This window comes from Aphelocoma coerulescens, unplaced genomic scaffold (genome assembly GCF_041296385.1).
Source record: "Aphelocoma coerulescens isolate FSJ_1873_10779 unplaced genomic scaffold, UR_Acoe_1.0 HiC_scaffold_57, whole genome shotgun sequence".
Classification (NCBI taxonomy): domain Eukaryota; kingdom Metazoa; phylum Chordata; class Aves; order Passeriformes; family Corvidae; genus Aphelocoma; species Aphelocoma coerulescens.
The window spans coordinates 176,457-194,598 of NW_027183916.1; positions in this window are offsets into that span (position 1 = coordinate 176,457).

Here is an 18,142-nt window from a genome sequence, read left to right on the forward strand (position 1 = left end):
CTGCTGAACACACCTGGCAACATCTGCTTGCATCAAAAGAGGGCTTCAAGCTGACAATGGCACCAGCAGCTTCCATCTGCAACAGACACCCAGGAAAGGACAGGCTGTGCCAGTTTGGACAAATTTGGAGGAAAATATCCTCTGATAGAAGGCAGGTTACACCCAGCCATCCCCCACCAGGTTTGGGAAAAAAGAATTTTCCTGGGAAGAAAGTGAAAGAGAGAAAACCTCTTTTTTTAACAAACACACAGGAAAAGGATAACAATGCTAAATATTAAAACCTCTCGCTGTGCAGAGAAAGCTGGGATAATTTGAGAGTCCTTCCGTGTTTCGGTGGGGTCTCCTGAAACATCCATAGACAGCGAGGCCCGTGCAAAGAAACAGGGAGCGATTCTTGAGAGAAGTTTCAGAGCTCTTTCTTCTCCAGCCACATGGGCGGGGCACTGCCAAAGAACTGAGCAATCACGGCACAAGCAGGGCCCTCCTCGCACAAGGCAACACAAAATAAGCAGTGCTGAACAGGATTAGGGCACATGTGAGCAGGGAGCAGGGAGACCCCGCGTGCCCAGGCCATGCCTCTACCCCAGGGTCCCCTCTTCCCATGACCTCATGGCAGGGGGGAGGAACCCCAACACTTCCGTAGGTGTAGTCTCTCTCCTCCTCCTTGCAGCTGCCTCATGGGCCCACATTCAGGGCTCCCACCTGGGTAGAAAATTCTCCCAATGTGCTCTGATGTTGAAAGAGTCAAGAAGAGAAGAAGGGAAAAAAACCCCCGAAGTCCCAGGAAAACAAAGTTCAACTCTCCATCTCCCTCCAGAGAAAAGGAGCTGAAAACTGGCTAAAAAGAAACAAGGTTGTTTCCACCGCTCTTGCTGCAAGCAGGATGCAGAGGAGTGTGTATGTGTGTCCTTGAACAAACGCTCTGAGAAGTTTGTCCGTTTTTTTTTTTTCCTCTCTCCCCTCTCAGGCTCAGTTGAAAGGCACAGAAATGCACAAAGTTCACTTCTGGGCATAGAGCAGCAATAGGGGATACACATGATAAAGTCACCCCAAGACACAGGGACAGAGAATTCAGTGGAAAGACTCCGAGAATTCTGCTCCCAGAGATCATTCCTGCTCACACTGACCCTTGTAGAAAGGGGACATCGTTCCAGGCAGCCTGTACTGAGCATGTGGCTCCTGAGTGGGGTTTGTTGTTTAGGAAACCTGCTCCGGCTTTTCCATTCTTTCCTTCCAAACAGGAAAACTTCTCCTGGGGCTGTGTGCAGGCAGAGCCCTGAGGAGAGCAGGTGGCACATGGTGCGCTGGGCTGGGACAGCCAGCTGCAGAGCTCAAGGGAAGAAGCCCAAAGTGTCACAATGGCTCCTTGCCTTCACATGCAACACCTGGGTCACAATGGTCTCCTTGATTCCATGAGGCCCCACTGTGTCACAATGGCTCCTTGGTTCCATCAGGTTCCGCAGTGTCACCATGGTCTCCTTTGATCCGCACTGTCATCATGGACAATTGGTTCCATGAGGCCCCGCAGTGTCACAATGGTCCCTTGCTTCCATAGCTTTTACGTTGTAACAATGGACTCCTTGCTTCTATGAGCTAGCCTGCTTTTTGCAGAGGTGTCTTTGGTTCCAACAAGGCCCCGCTGTGTCTCTGCACCCTGGCTTCCATGTGGATCTGGAGTATCACAAAGGCTCCTTGGTTCCACCAGGTCCTGCTGTGTCACAATGGGTCCTGTGGTCCCTGAGGCCCTCCAAAGTCATTGTGGAGGCTTGCTTCCATGAGGTTCCATTATGTGCCAGTGGTCATCTTGGTTCCAGGAGTTTCCTTAGTGTCACAATGCTCTCCATGCTTCCATTAGGCCCTGCTTTGCCACAATGGTCCCCTTGTTTCCATGAGGCCCCGCTGTGTCACAATGGACCTATGGTTCCATGATGTTGCGTGGTGTCACCGTGCTCTTCTTGAATCCGCAGTGTAACCATGGACCATTGGTTCCATGCAGCCGTGTCACAATGGGCTCCTTGATTCCATGATTCCCCACGGTGTCACAATGGAGCCTTGTTTCTAGGAGGTTCTGTACTGTCACAATTGCCTCCTTGATGCCATCAGCCCCTGCAGTGTCACAATGGCTCCTTGGTTCCATGAGGAACACAATAGCTTGGCATAAGCATTGAGCAACAGCTGCTGAACACACCTGGCAACATCTGCTTGCATCAAAAGAGGGCTTCAAGCTGACAATGGCACCAGCAGCTTCCATCTGCAACAGAGACCCAGGAAAGGACAGGCTGTGCCGGTTTGGACAAATGTGGAGGAAAATATCCTCTGATAGAAGGCAGGTTACACCCAGCCCTCCCCCACCAGGTTTTTGGAAAAAAGAACTTTCCTGGGAAGAAAGTGAAAGAGATAAAAACTATTTTTTTAACAAACACACAGGAAAAGGATAACAATGCTAAATATTAAAAGCTCTCGCTGTGCAGAGAAAGCTGGGATAATTTGAGAGTCCTTCCGTGTTTCGGTGGGGTCTCCTGAAACATCCATAGACAGCGAGGCCCGTGCAAAGAAACAGGGAGCGATTCTTGAGAGAAGTTTCAGAGCTCTTTCTTCTCCAGCCACATGGGCGGGGCACTGCCAAAGAACTGAGCAATCACAGCACAACCAGGGCCCTCCTCGCACAGGGCAACACAAAATAAGCAGTGCTGAAAAGGATTAGGGCACATGTGAGAAGGGAGCAGGGAGACCCCGTGCCCAGGCCATGCCTCTACCCCAGGGTCCCCTCTCCCATGACCTCATGGCAGGGGGGAGGAACCCCAACACTTCCGTAGGTGCAGTCTCTCTCCTCCTCCTTGCAGCTGGCTCATGGGCCCACATTCAGGGCCCCCACCTCGGGAGAAAATTCTCCCAATGTGCTCTGATGTTGAAAGAGTCAAGAAGAGAAGAAGGGAAAAAAACCCCCAAAGTCCCAGGAAAACAAAGTTCAACTCTCCATCTCCCCCCAGAGAAAAGGAGCTGAAAACTGGCTAAAAAGAAACAAAGTTGCTTCCCTCTGCTCTTGCTGCAAGCAGGATGCAGAGGAGTGTGTATGTGTGTCCTTGAACAAACGCTCTGAGAAGTTTGTCCGGTTTTTTTTCCTCTCCCCCCTCTCAGGCTCAGTTGAAAGGCACAGAAATGCACAAAGTTCACTTCTGGGCATAGAGCAGCGATAGGGGATACACACGATAAAGTCACCCCAAGACACAGGGACAGAGAATTCAGTGGAAAGACTCCGAGAATTCTGCTCCCAGAGATCATTCATTCCTGCTCACACTGACCCTTGTAGAAAGGGGACATCGTTCCAGGCAGCCTGTACTGAGCATGTGGCTCCTGAGTGGGGTTTGTTGTTTAGGAAACCTGCTCCGGCTTTTCCATTCTTTCCTTCCAAACAGGAAAACTTCTCCTGGGGCTGTGTGCAGGCAGAGCCCTGAGGAGAGCAGGTGGCACATGGTGCGCTGGGCTGGGACAGCCAGCTGCAGAGCTCAAGGGAAGAAGCCCAAAGTGTCACAATGGCTCCTTGCCTTCACATGCAACACCTGGGTCACAATGGTCTCCTTGATTCCATGAGGCCCCACTGTGTCACAATGGCTCCTTGGTTCCATCAGGTTCCGCAGTGTCACCATGGTCTCCTTTGATCCGCACTGTCATCATGGACAATTGGTTCCATGAGGCCCCGCAGTGTCACAATGGTCCCTTGCTTCCATAGGTTTGATGTTGTAACAATGGACTCCTTGCTTCTATGAGCTAGCCTGCTTTTTGCAGAGGTGTCTTTGGTTCCAACAAGGCCCCGCTGTGTCTCAGTGCACCCTGGCTTCCATGCGGATCTGGAGTATCACAAAGGCTCCTTGGTTCCACCAGGTCCTGCTGTGTCACAATGGGTCCTGTGGTCCCTGAGGCCCTCCAAAACCATCGTGGAGGCTTGCTTCCATGAGGTTCCATTATGTGCCAGTGGTCATCTTGGTTCCAGGAGTTTCCTTAGTGTCACAATGCTCTCCATGCTTCCATTAGGCCCTGCTTTGCCACAATGGTCCCCTTGTTTCCATGAGGCCCCGCTGTGTCACAATGGACCTATGGTTCCATGATGTTGCGTGGTGTCACCGTGCTCTTCTTGAATCCGCAGTGTAACCATGGACCATTGGTTCCGTGCGGCCTGGCTGTGTCACAATGGGCTCCTTGATTCCATGATTCCCCACGGTGTCACAATGGAGCCTTGTTTCTAGGAGGTTCTGTACTGTCACAATTGTCTCCTTGATGCCATCAGCCCCTGCAGTGTCACAATGGCTCCTTGGTTCCATGAGGAACACAATAGCTTGGCATAAGCATTGAGCAACAGCTGCTGAACACACCTGGCAACATCTGCTTGCATCAAAAGAGGGCTTCAAGCTGACAATGGCACCAGCAGCTTCCATCTGCAACAGAGACCCAGGAAAGGACAGGCTGTGCCGGTTTGGACAAATGTGGAGGAAAATATCCTCTGATAGAAGGCAGGTTACACCCAGCCCTCCCCCACCAGGTTTTTGGAAAAAAGAACTTTCCTGGGAAGAAAGTGAAAGAGATAAAAACTATTTTTTTAACAAACACACAGGAAAAGGATAACAATGCTAAATATTAAAAGCTCTCGCTGTGCAGAGAAAGCTGGGATAATTTTAGAGTCCTTCTGTGTTTCGGTGGGGTCTCCTGAAACATCCATAGACAGCGAGGCCCGTGCAAAGAAACAGGGAGCGATTCTTGAGAGAAGTTTCAGAGCTCTTTCTTCTCCAGCCACATGGGCGGGGCACTGCCAAAGAACTGAGCAATCACAGCACAACCAGGGCCCTCCTCGCACAGGGCAACACAAAATAAGCAGTGCTGAACAGGATTAGGGCACATGTGAGCAGGGAGCAGGGAGACCCCCGTGCCCAGGCCATGCCTCTACCCCAGGGTCCCCTCTCCCATGACCTCATGGCAGGGGGGAGGAACCCCAACACTTCCGTAGGTGTAGTCTCTCTCCTCCTCCTTGCAGCTGGCTCACGGGCCCACATTCAGGGCCCCCACCTCGGGAGAAAATTCTCCCAATGTGCTCTGATGTTGAAAGAGTCAAGAAGAGAAGAAGGGAAAAAAAACCCCCGAAGTCCCAGGAAAACAAAGTTCAACTCTCCATCTCCCCCCAGAGAAAAGGAGCTGAAAACTGGCAAAAAAGAAACCAAGTTGCTTCCTCTGCTCTTGCTGCAAGCAGGATGCAGAGGAGTGTGTATGTGTGTCCTCGAAAAAACGCTCTGAGAAGTTTGTCCGGTTTTTTTCCTCTCCCCCCTCTCAGGCTCAGTTGAAAGGCACAGAAACGCACAAAGTTCACTTCTGGGCATAGAGCAGCAATAGGGGATACACATGATAAAGTCACCCCAAGACACAGGGACAGAGAATTCAGTGGAAAGACTCCGAGAATTCTGCTCCCAGAGATCATTCATTCCTGCTCACACTGACCCTTGTAGAAAGGGGACCTCGTTCCAGGCAGCCTGTACTGAGCATGTGGCTCCTGAGTGGGGTTTGTTGTTTAGGAAACCTGCTCCGGCTTTTCCATTCTTTCCTTCCAAACAGGAAAACTTCTCCTGGGGCTGTGTGCAGGCAGAGCCCTGAGGAGAGCAGGTGGCACATGGTGCGCTGGGCTGGGACAGCCAGCTGCAGAGCTCAAGGGAAGAAGCCCAAAGTGTCACAATGGCTCCTTGCCTTCACATGCAACACCTGGGTCACAATGGTCTCCTTGATTCCATGAGGCCCCACTGTGTCAAAATGGCTCCTTGGTTCCATCAGGTTCCGCAGTGTCACCATGGTCTCCTTTGATCCGCACTGTCATCATGGACAATTGGTTCCATGAGGCCCCGCAGTGTCACAATGGTCCCTTGCTTCCATAGCTTTTACGTTGTAACAATGGACTCCTTGCTTCTATGAGCTAGCCTGCTTTTTGCAGAGGTGTCTTTGGTTCCAACAAGGCCCCGCTGTGTCTCAGTGCACCCTGGCTTCCATGTGGATGTGGAGTATCACAAAGGCTCCTTGGTTCCACCAGGTCCTGCTGTGTCACAATGGGTCCTGTGGTCCCTGAGGCCCTCCAAAGTCATCGTGAAGGCTTGCTTCCATGAGGTTCCATTATGTGCCAGTGGTCATCTTGGTTCCAGGAGTTTCCTTAGTGTCACAATGCTCTCCATGCTTCCATTAGGCCCTGCTTTGCCACAATGGTCCCCTTGTTTCCATGAGGCCCTGCTGTGTCACAATGGACGTACGGTTCCATGATGTTGCGTGGTGTCACCGTGCTCTTCTTGAATCCGCAGTGTAACCATGGACCATTGGTTCCATGCGGCCTGGCAGTGTCACAATGGGCTCCTTGATTCCATGATTCCCCACGGTGTCACAATGGAGCCTTGTTTCTAGGAGGTTCTGTACTGTCACAATTGTCTCCTTGATGCCATCAGCCCCTGCAGTGTCACAATGGCTCCTTGGTTCCATGAGGAACACAATAGCTTGGCATAAGCATTGAGCAACAGCTGCTGAACACACCTGGCAACATCTGCTTGCATCAAAAGAGGGCTTCAAGCTGACAATGGCACCAGCAGCTTCCATCTGCAACAGACACCCAGGAAAGGACAGGCTGTGCCAGTTTGGACAAATTTGGAGGAAAATATCCTCTGATAGAAGGCAGGTTACACCCAGCCATCCCCCACCAGGTTTGGGAAAAAAGAATTTTCCTGGGAAGAAAGTGAAAGAGAGAAAACCTCTTTTTTTAACAAACACACAGGAAAAGGATAACAATGTTAAATATTAAAACCTCTCGCTGTGCAGAGAAAGCTGGGATAATTTGAGAGTCCTTCCGTGTTTCGGTGGGGTCTCCTGAAACATCCATAGACAGCGAGGCCCGTGCAAAGAAACAGGGAGCGATTCTTGAGAGAAGTTTCAGAGCTCTTTCTTCTCCAGCCACATGGGCGGGGCACTGCCAAAGAACTGAGCAATCACGGCACAAGCAGGGCCCTCCTCGCACAAGGCAACACAAAATAAGCAGTGCTGAACAGGATTAGGGCACATGTGAGCAGGGAGCAGGGAGACCCCGCGTGCCCAGGCCATGCCTCTACCCCAGGGTCCCCTCTTCCCATGACCTCATGGCAGGGGGGAGGAACCCCAACACTTCCGTAGGTGTAGTCTCTCTCCTCCTCCTTGCAGCTGCCTCATGGGCCCACATTCAGGGCTCCCACCTGGGTAGAAAATTCTCCCAATGTGCTCTGATGTTGAAAGAGTCAAGAAGAGAAGAAGGGAAAAAAACCCCCGAAGTCCCAGGAAAACAAAGTTCAACTCTCCATCTCCCTCCAGAGAAAAGGAGCTGAAAACTGGCTAAAAAGAAACAAGGTTGTTTCCACCGCTCTTGCTGCAAGCAGGATGCAGAGGAGTGTGTATGTGTGTCCTTGAACAAACGCTCTGAGAAGTTTGTCCGTTTTTTTTTTTTCCTCTCTCCCCTCTCAGGCTCAGTTGAAAGGCACAGAAATGCACAAAGTTCACTTCTGGGCATAGAGCAGCAATAGGGGATACACATGATAAAGTCACCCCAAGACACAGGGACAGAGAATTCAGTGGAAAGACTCCGAGAATTCTGCTCCCAGAGATCATTCCTGCTCACACTGACCCTTGTAGAAAGGGGACATCGTTCCAGGCAGCCTGTACTGAGCATGTGGCTCCTGAGTGGGGTTTGTTGTTTAGGAAACCTGCTCCGGCTTTTCCATTCTTTCCTTCCAAACAGGAAAACTTCTCCTGGGGCTGTGTGCAGGCAGAGCCCTGAGGAGAGCAGGTGGCACATGGTGCGCTGGGCTGGGACAGCCAGCTGCAGAGCTCAAGGGAAGAAGCCCAAAGTGTCACAATGGCTCCTTGCCTTCACATGCAACACCTGGGTCACAATGGTCTCCTTGATTCCATGAGGCCCCACTGTGTCACAATGGCTCCTTGGTTCCATCAGGTTCCGCAGTGTCACCATGGTCTCCTTTGATCCGCACTGTCATCATGGACAATTGGTTCCATGAGGCCCCGCAGTGTCACAATGGTCCCTTGCTTCCATAGGTTTGATGTTGTAACAATGGACTCCTTGCTTCTATGAGCTAGCCTGCTTTTTGCAGAGGTGTCTTTGGTTCCAACAAGGCCCCGCTGTGTCTCAGTGCACCCTGGCTTCCATGCGGATCTGGAGTATCACAAAGGCTCCTTGGTTCCACCAGGTCCTGCTGTGTCACAATGGGTCCTGTGGTCCCTGAGGCCCTCCAAAACCATCGTGGAGGCTTGCTTCCATGAGGTTCCATTATGTGCCAGTGGTCATCTTGGTTCCAGGAGTTTCCTTAGTGTCACAATGCTCTCCATGCTTCCATTAGGCCCTGCTTTGCCACAATGGTCCCCTTGTTTCCATGAGGCCCCGCTGTGTCACAATGGACCTATGGTTCCATGATGTTGCGTGGTGTCACCGTGCTCTTCTTGAATCCGCAGTGTAACCATGGACCATTGGTTCCGTGCGGCCTGGCTGTGTCACAATGGGCTCCTTGATTCCATGATTCCCCACGGTGTCACAATGGAGCCTTGTTTCTAGGAGGTTCTGTACTGTCACAATTGTCTCCTTGATGCCATCAGCCCCTGCAGTGTCACAATGGCTCCTTGGTTCCATGAGGAACACAATAGCTTGGCATAAGCATTGAGCAACAGCTGCTGAACACACCTGGCAACATCTGCTTGCATCAAAAGAGGGCTTCAAGCTGACAATGGCACCAGCAGCTTCCATCTGCAACAGAGACCCAGGAAAGGACAGGCTGTGCCGGTTTGGACAAATGTGGAGGAAAATATCCTCTGATAGAAGGCAGGTTACACCCAGCCCTCCCCCACCAGGTTTTTGGAAAAAAGAACTTTCCTGGGAAGAAAGTGAAAGAGATAAAAACTATTTTTTTAACAAACACACAGGAAAAGGATAACAATGCTAAATATTAAAAGCTCTCGCTGTGCAGAGAAAGCTGGGATAATTTTAGAGTCCTTCTGTGTTTCGGTGGGGTCTCCTGAAACATCCATAGACAGCGAGGCCCGTGCAAAGAAACAGGGAGCGATTCTTGAGAGAAGTTTCAGAGCTCTTTCTTCTCCAGCCACATGGGCGGGGCACTGCCAAAGAACTGAGCAATCACAGCACAACCAGGGCCCTCCTCGCACAGGGCAACACAAAATAAGCAGTGCTGAACAGGATTAGGGCACATGTGAGCAGGGAGCAGGGAGACCCCCGTGCCCAGGCCATGCCTCTACCCCAGGGTCCCCTCTCCCATGACCTCATGGCAGGGGGGAGGAACCCCAACACTTCCGTAGGTGTAGTCTCTCTCCTCCTCCTTGCAGCTGGCTCATGGGCCCACATTCAGGGCCCCCACCTCGGGAGAAAATTCTCCCAATGTGCTCTGATGTTGAAAGAGTCAAGAAGAGAAGAAGGGAAAAAAAACCCCCGAAGTCCCAGGAAAACAAAGTTCAACTCTCCATCTCCCCCCAGAGAAAAGGAGCTGAAAACTGGCAAAAAAGAAACCAAGTTGCTTCCTCTGCTCTTGCTGCAAGCAGGATGCAGAGGAGTGTGTATGTGTGTCCTCGAAAAAACGCTCTGAGAAGTTTGTCCGGTTTTTTTCCTCTCCCCCCTCTCAGGCTCAGTTGAAAGGCACAGAAACGCACAAAGTTCACTTCTGGGCATAGAGCAGCAATAGGGGATACACATGATAAAGTCACCCCAAGACACAGGGACAGAGAATTCAGTGGAAAGACTCCGAGAATTCTGCTCCCAGAGATCATTCATTCCTGCTCACACTGACCCTTGTAGAAAGGGGACCTCGTTCCAGGCAGCCTGTACTGAGCATGTGGCTCCTGAGTGGGGTTTGTTGTTTAGGAAACCTGCTCCGGCTTTTCCATTCTTTCCTTCCAAACAGGAAAACTTCTCCTGGGGCTGTGTGCAGGCAGAGCCCTGAGGAGAGCAGGTGGCACATGGTGCGCTGGGCTGGGACAGCCAGCTGCAGAGCTCAAGGGAAGAAGCCCAAAGTGTCACAATGGCTCCTTGCCTTCACATGCAACACCTGGGTCACAATGGTCTCCTTGATTCCATGAGGCCCCACTGTGTCAAAATGGCTCCTTGGTTCCATCAGGTTCCGCAGTGTCACCATGGTCTCCTTTGATCCGCACTGTCATCATGGACAATTGGTTCCATGAGGCCCCGCAGTGTCACAATGGTCCCTTGCTTCCATAGCTTTTACGTTGTAACAATGGACTCCTTGCTTCTATGAGCTAGCCTGCTTTTTGCAGAGGTGTCTTTGGTTCCAACAAGGCCCCGCTGTGTCTCAGTGCACCCTGGCTTCCATGTGGATGTGGAGTATCACAAAGGCTCCTTGGTTCCACCAGGTCCTGCTGTGTCACAATGGGTCCTGTGGTCCCTGAGGCCCTCCAAAGTCATCGTGAAGGCTTGCTTCCATGAGGTTCCATTATGTGCCAGTGGTCATCTTGGTTCCAGGAGTTTCCTTAGTGTCACAATGCTCTCCATGCTTCCATTAGGCCCTGCTTTGCCACAATGGTCCCCTTGTTTCCATGAGGCCCTGCTGTGTCACAATGGACGTACGGTTCCATGATGTTGCGTGGTGTCACCGTGCTCTTCTTGAATCCGCAGTGTAACCATGGACCATTGGTTCCATGCGGCCTGGCAGTGTCACAATGGGCTCCTTGATTCCATGATTCCCCACGGTGTCACAATGGAGCCTTGTTTCTAGGAGGTTCTGTACTGTGACAATTGTCTCCTTGATGCCATCAGCCCCTGCAGTGTCACAATGGCTCCTTGGTTCCATGAGGAACACAATAGCTTGGCATAAGCATTGAGCAACAGCTGCTGAACACACCTGGCAACATCTGCTTGCATCAAAAGAGGGCTTCAAGCTGACAATGGCACCAGCAGCTTCCATCTGCAACAGAGACCCAGGAAAGGACAGGCTGTGCCGGTTTGGACAAATTTGGAGGAAAATATCCTCTGATAGAAGGCAGGTTACACCCAGCCATCCCCCACCAGGTTTGGGAAAAAAGAATTTTCCTGGGAAGAAAGTGAAAGAGAGAAAACCTCTTTTTTTAACAAACACACAGGAAAAGGATAACAATGCTAAATATTAAAACCTCTCGCTGTGCAGAGAAAGCTGGGATAATTTGAGAGTCCTTCCGTGTTTCGGTGGGGTCTCCTGAAACATCCATAGACAGCGAGGCCCGTGCAAAGAAACAGGGAGCGATTCTTGAGAGAAGTTTCAGAGCTCTTTCTTCTCCAGCCACATGGGCGGGGCACTGCCAAAGAACTGAGCAATCACGGCACAAGCAGGGCCCTCCTCGCACAAGGCAACACAAAATAAGCAGTGCTGAACAGGATTAGGGCACATGTGAGCAGGGAGCAGGGAGACCCCCCGTGCCCAGGCCATGCCTCTACCCCAGGGTCCCCTCTTCCCATGACCTCATGGCAGGGGGGAGGAACCCCAACACTTCCGTAGGTGTAGTCTCTCTCCTCCTCCTTGCAGCTGCCTCATGGGCCCACATTCAGGGCTCCCACCTGGGTAGAAAATTCTCCCAATGTGCTCTGATGTTGAAAGAGTCAAGAAGAGAAGAAGGGAAAAAAACCCCCGAAGTCCCAGGAAAACAAAGTTCAACTCTCCATCTCCCTCCAGAGAAAAGGAGCTGAAAACTGGCTAAAAAGAAACAAGGTTGTTTCCACCGCTCTTGCTGCAAGCAGGATGCAGAGGAGTGTGTATGTGTGTCCTTGAACAAACGCTCTGAGAAGTTTGTCCGTTTTTTTTTTTTCCTCTCTCCCCTCTCAGGCTCAGTTGAAAGGCACAGAAATGCACAAAGTTCACTTCTGGGCATAGAGCAGCAATAGGGGATACACATGATAAAGTCACCCCAAGACACAGGGACAGAGAATTCAGTGGAAAGACTCCAAGAATTCTGCTCCCAGAGATCATTCCTGCTCACACTGACCCTTGTAGAAAGGGGACATCGTTCCAGGCAGCCTGTACTGAGCATGTGGCTCCTGAGTGGGGTTTGTTGTTTAGGAAACCTGCTCCGGCTTTTCCATTCTTTCCTTCCAAACAGGAAAACTTCTCCTGGGGCTGTGTGCAGGCAGAGCCCTGAGGAGAGCAGGTGGCACATGGTGCGCTGGGCTGGGACAGCCAGCTGCAGAGCTCAAGGGAAGAAGCCCAAAGTGTCACAATGGCTCCTTGCCTTCACATGCAACACCTGGGTCACAATGGTCTCCTTGATTCCATGAGGCCCCACTGTGTCACAATGGCTCCTTGGTTCCATCAGGTTCCGCAGTGTCACCATGGTCTCCTTTGATCCGCACTGTCATCATGGACAATTGGTTCCATGAGGCCCCGCAGTGTCACAATGGTCCCTTGCTTCCATAGGTTTGATGTTGTAACAATGGACTCCTTGCTTCTATGAGCTAGCCTGCTTTTTGCAGAGGTGTCTTTGGTTCCAACAAGGCCCCGCTGTGTCTCTGCACCCTGGCTTCCATGTGGATCTGGAGTATCACAAAGGCTCCTTGGTTCCACCAGGTCCTGCTGTGTCACAATGGGTCCTGTGGTCCCTGAGGCCCTCCAAAATCATTGTGGAGGCTTGCTTCCATGAGGTTCCATTATGTGCCAGTGGTCATCTTGGTTCCAGGAGTTTCCTTAGTGTCACAATGCTCTCCATGCTTCCATTAGGCCCTGCTTTGCCACAATGGTCCCCTTGTTTCCATGAGGCCCCGCTGTGTCACAATGGACCTATGGTTCCATGATGTTGCGTGGTGTCACCGTGCTCTTCTTGAATCCGCAGTGTAACCATGGACCATTGGTTCCATGCAGCCGTGTCACAATGGGCTCCTTGATTCCATGATTCCCCACGGTGTCACAATGGAGCCTTGTTTCTAGGAGGTTCTGTACTGTCACAATTGCCTCCTTGATGCCATCAGCCCCTGCAGTGTCACAATGGCTCCTTGGTTCCATGAGGAACACAATAGCTTGGCATAAGCATTGAGCAACAGCTGCTGAACACACCTGGCAACATCTGCTTGCATCAAAAGAGGGCTTCAAGCTGACAATGGCACCAGCAGCTTCCATCTGCAACAGAGACCCAGGAAAGGACAGGCTGTGCCGGTTTGGACAAATGTGGAGGAAAATATCCTCTGATAGAAGGCAGGTTATACCCAGCCCTCCCCCACCAGGTTTTTGGAAAAAAGAACTTTCCTGGGAAGAAAGTGAAAGAGATAAAAACTATTTTTTTAACAAACACACAGGAAAAGGATAACAATGCTAAATATTAAAAGCTCTCGCTGTGCAGAGAAAGCTGGGATAATTTGAGAGTCCTTCTGTGTTTCGGTGGGGTCTCCTGAAACATCCATAGACAGCGAGGCCCGTGCAAAGAAACAGGGAGCGATTCTTGAGAGAAGTTTCAGAGCTCTTTCTTCTCCAGCCACATGGGCGGGGCACTGCCAAAGAACTGAGCAATCACAGCACAACCAGGGCCCTCCTCGCACAGGGCAACACAAAATAAGCAGTGCTGAACAGGATTAGGGCACATGTGAGAAGGGAGCAGGGAGACCCCGTGCCCAGGCCATGCCTCTACCCCAGGGTCCCCTCTCCCATGACCTCATGGCAGGGGGGAGGAACCCCAACACTTCCGTAGGTGTAGTCTCTCTCCTCCTCCTTGCAGCTGGCTCATGGGCCCACATTCAGGGCCCCCACCTCGGGAGAAAATTCTCCCAATGTGCTCTGATGTTGAAAGAGTCAAGAAGAGAAGAAGGGAAAAAAAACCCCAAAGTCCCAGGAAAACAAAGTTCAACTCTCCATCTCCCCCCAGAGAAAAGGAGCTGAAAACTGGCTAAAAAGAAACAAAGTTGCTTCCCTCTGCTCTTGCTGCAAGCAGGATGCAGAGGAGTGTGTATGTGTGTCCTTGAACAAACGCTCTGAGAAGTTTGTCCGGTTTTTTCTCCTCTCCTCCCTCTCAGGCTCAGTTGAAAGGCACAGAAATGCACAAAGTTCACTTCTGGGCATAGAGCAGCAATAGGGGATACACACGATAAAGTCACCCCAAGACACAGGGACAGAGAATTCAGTGGAAAGACTCCGAGAATTCTGCTCCCAGAGATAATTCCTGCTCACACTGACCCTTGTAGAAAGGGGACCTCGTTCCAGGCAGCCTGTACTGAGCATGTGGCTCCTGAGTGGGGTTTGTTGTTTAGGAAACCTGCTCCGGCTTTTCCATTCTTTCCTTCCAAACAGGAAAACTTCTCCTGGGGCTGTGTGCAGGCAGAGCCCTGAGGAGAGCAGGTGGCACATGGTGCGCTGGGCTGGGACAGCCAGCTGCAGAGCTCAAGGGAAGAAGCCCAAAGTGTCACAATGGCTCCTTGCCTTCACATGCAACACCTGGGTCACAATGGTCTCCTTGATTCCATGAGGCCCCACTGTGTCACACTGGCTCCTTGGTTCCATCAGGTTCCGCAGTGTCACCATGGTCTCCTTTGATCCGCATTGTCATAATGGACAATTAGTTCCATGAGGCCCCGCAGTGTCACAATGGTCCCTTGCTTCCATAGGTTTGATGTTGTAACAATGGACTCCTTGCTTCTATGAGCTAGCCTGCTTTTTGCAGAGGTGTCTTTGGTTCCAACAAGGCCCCGCTGTGTCTCAGTGCACCCTGGCTTCCATGTGGATGTGGAGTATCACAAAGGCTCCTTGGTTCCACCAGGTCCTGCTGTGTCACAATGGGTCCTGTGGTCCCTGAGGCCCTCCAAAGTCATCGTGAAGGCTTGCTTCCATGAGGTTCCATTATGTGCCAGTGGTCATCTTGGTTCCAGGAGTTTCCTTAGTGTCACAATGCTCTCCATGCTTCCTTTAGGCCCTGCTTTGCCACAATGGTCCCCTTGTTTCCATGAGGCCCCGCTGTGTCACAATGGACGTACGGTTCCATGATGTTGCGTGGTGTCACCGTGCTCTTCTTGAATCCGCAGTGTAACCATGGACCATTGGTTCCATGCGGCCTGGCAGTGTCACAATGGGCTCCTTGATTCCATGATTCCCCACGGTGTCACAATGGAGCCTTGTTTCTAGGAGGTTCTGTACTGTGACAATTGTCTCCTTGATGCCATCAGCCCCTGCAGTGTCACAATGGCTCCTTGGTTCCATGAGGAACACAATAGCTTGGCATAAGCATTGAGCAACAGCTGCTGAACACACCTGGCAACATCTGCTTGCATCAAAAGAGGGCTTCAAGCTGACAATGGCACCAGCAGCTTCCATCTGCAACAGACACCCAGGAAAGGACAGGCTGTGCCAGTTTGGACAAATTTGGAGGAAAATATCCTCTGATAGAAGGCAGGTTACACCCAGCCATCCCCCACCAGGTTTGGGAAAAAAGAATTTTCCTGGGAAGAAAGTGAAAGAGAGAAAACCTCTTTTTTTAACAAACACACAGGAAAAGGATAACAATGCTAAATATTAAAACCTCTCGCTGTGCAGAGAAAGCTGGGATAATTTGAGAGTCCTTCCGTGTTTCGGTGGGGTCTCCTGAAACATCCATAGACAGCGAGGCCCGTGCAAAGAAACAGGGAGCGATTCTTGAGAGAAGTTTCAGAGCTCTTTCTTCTCCAGCCACATGGGCGGGGCACTGCCAAAGAACTGAGCAATCACGGCACAAGCAGGGCCCTCCTCGCACAAGGCAACACAAAATAAGCAGTGCTGAACAGGATTAGGGCACATGTGAGCAGGGAGCAGGGAGACCCCGCGTGCCCAGGCCATGCCTCTACCCCAGGGTCCCCTCTTCCCATGACCTCATGGCAGGGGGGAGGAACCCCAACACTTCCGTAGGTGTAGTCTCTCTCCTCCTCCTTGCAGCTGCCTCATGGGCCCACATTCAGGGCTCCCACCTGGGTAGAAAATTCTCCCAATGTGCTCTGATGTTGAAAGAGTCAAGAAGAGAAGAAGGGAAAAAAACCCCCGAAGTCCCAGGAAAACAAAGTTCAACTCTCCATCTCCCTCCAGAGAAAAGGAGCTGAAAACTGGCTAAAAAGAAACAAGGTTGTTTCCACCGCTCTTGCTGCAAGCAGGATGCAGAGGAGTGTGTATGTGTGTCCTTGAACAAACGCTCTGAGAAGTTTGTCCGTTTTTTTTTTTTCCTCTCTCCCCTCTCAGGCTCAGTTGAAAGGCACAGAAATGCACAAAGTTCACTTCTGGGCATAGAGCAGCAATAGGGGATACACATGATAAAGTCACCCCAAGACACAGGGACAGAGAATTCAGTGGAAAGACTCCGAGAATTCTGCTCCCAGAGATCATTCCTGCTCACACTGACCCTTGTAGAAAGGGGACATCGTTCCAGGCAGCCTGTACTGAGCATGTGGCTCCTGAGTGGGGTTTGTTGTTTAGGAAACCTGCTCCGGCTTTTCCATTCTTTCCTTCCAAACAGGAAAACTTCTCCTGGGGCTGTGTGCAGGCAGAGCCCTGAGGAGAGCAGGTGGCACATGGTGCGCTGGGCTGGGACAGCCAGCTGCAGAGCTCAAGGGAAGAAGCCCAAAGTGTCACAATGGCTCCTTGCCTTCACATGCAACACCTGGGTCACAATGGTCTCCTTGATTCCATGAGGCCCCACTGTGTCACAATGGCTCCTTGGTTCCATCAGGTTCCGCAGTGTCACCATGGTCTCCTTTGATCCGCACTGTCATCATGGACAATTGGTTCCATGAGGCCCCGCAGTGTCACAATGGTCCCTTGCTTCCATAGCTTTTACGTTGTAACAATGGACTCCTTGCTTCTATGAGCTAGCCTGCTTTTTGCAGAGGTGTCTTTGGTTCCAACAAGGCCCCGCTGTGTCTCTGCACCCTGGCTTCCATGTGGATCTGGAGTATCACAAAGGCTCCTTGGTTCCACCAGGTCCTGCTGTGTCACAATGGGTCCTGTGGTCCCTGAGGCCCTCCAAAGTCATTGTGGAGGCTTGCTTCCATGAGGTTCCATTATGTGCCAGTGGTCATCTTGGTTCCAGGAGTTTCCTTAGTGTCACAATGCTCTCCATGCTTCCATTAGGCCCTGCTTTGCCACAATGGTCCCCTTGTTTCCATGAGGCCCCGCTGTGTCACAATGGACCTATGGTTCCATGATGTTGCGTGGTGTCACCGTGCTCTTCTTGAATCCGCAGTGTAACCATGGACCATTGGTTCCATGCAGCCGTGTCACAATGGGCTCCTTGATTCCATGATTCCCCACGGTGTCACAATGGAGCCTTGTTTCTAGGAGGTTCTGTACTGTCACAATTGCCTCCTTGATGCCATCAGCCCCTGCAGTGTCACAATGGCTCCTTGGTTCCATGAGGAACACAATAGCTTGGCATAAGCATTGAGCAACAGCTGCTGAACACACCTGGCAACATCTGCTTGCATCAAAAGAGGGCTTCAAGCTGACAATGGCACCAGCAGCTTCCATCTGCAACAGAGACCCAGGAAAGGACAGGCTGTGCCGGTTTGGACAAATGTGGAGGAAAATATCCTCTGATAGAAGGCAGGTTACACCCAGCCCTCCCCCACCAGGTTTTTGGAAAAAAGAACTTTCCTGGGAAGAAAGTGAAAGAGATAAAAACTATTTTTTTAACAAACACACAGGAAAAGGATAACAATGCTAAATATTAAAAGCTCTCGCTGTGCAGAGAAAGCTGGGATAATTTGAGAGTCCTTCCGTGTTTCGGTGGGGTCTCCTGAAACATCCATAGACAGCGAGGCCCGTGCAAAGAAACAGGGAGCGATTCTTGAGAGAAGTTTCAGAGCTCTTTCTTCTCCAGCCACATGGGCGGGGCACTGCCAAAGAACTGAGCAATCACAGCACAACCAGGGCCCTCCTCGCACAGGGCAACACAAAATAAGCAGTGCTGAACAGGATTAGGGCACATGTGAGCAGGGAGCAGGGAGACCCCCGTGCCCAGGCCATGCCTCTACCCCAGGGTCCCCTCTCCCATGACCTCATGGCAGGGGGGAGGAACCCCAACACTTCCGTAGGTGCAGTCTCTCTCCTCCTCCTTGCAGCTGGCTCATGGGCCCACATTCAGGGCCCCCACCTCGGGAGAA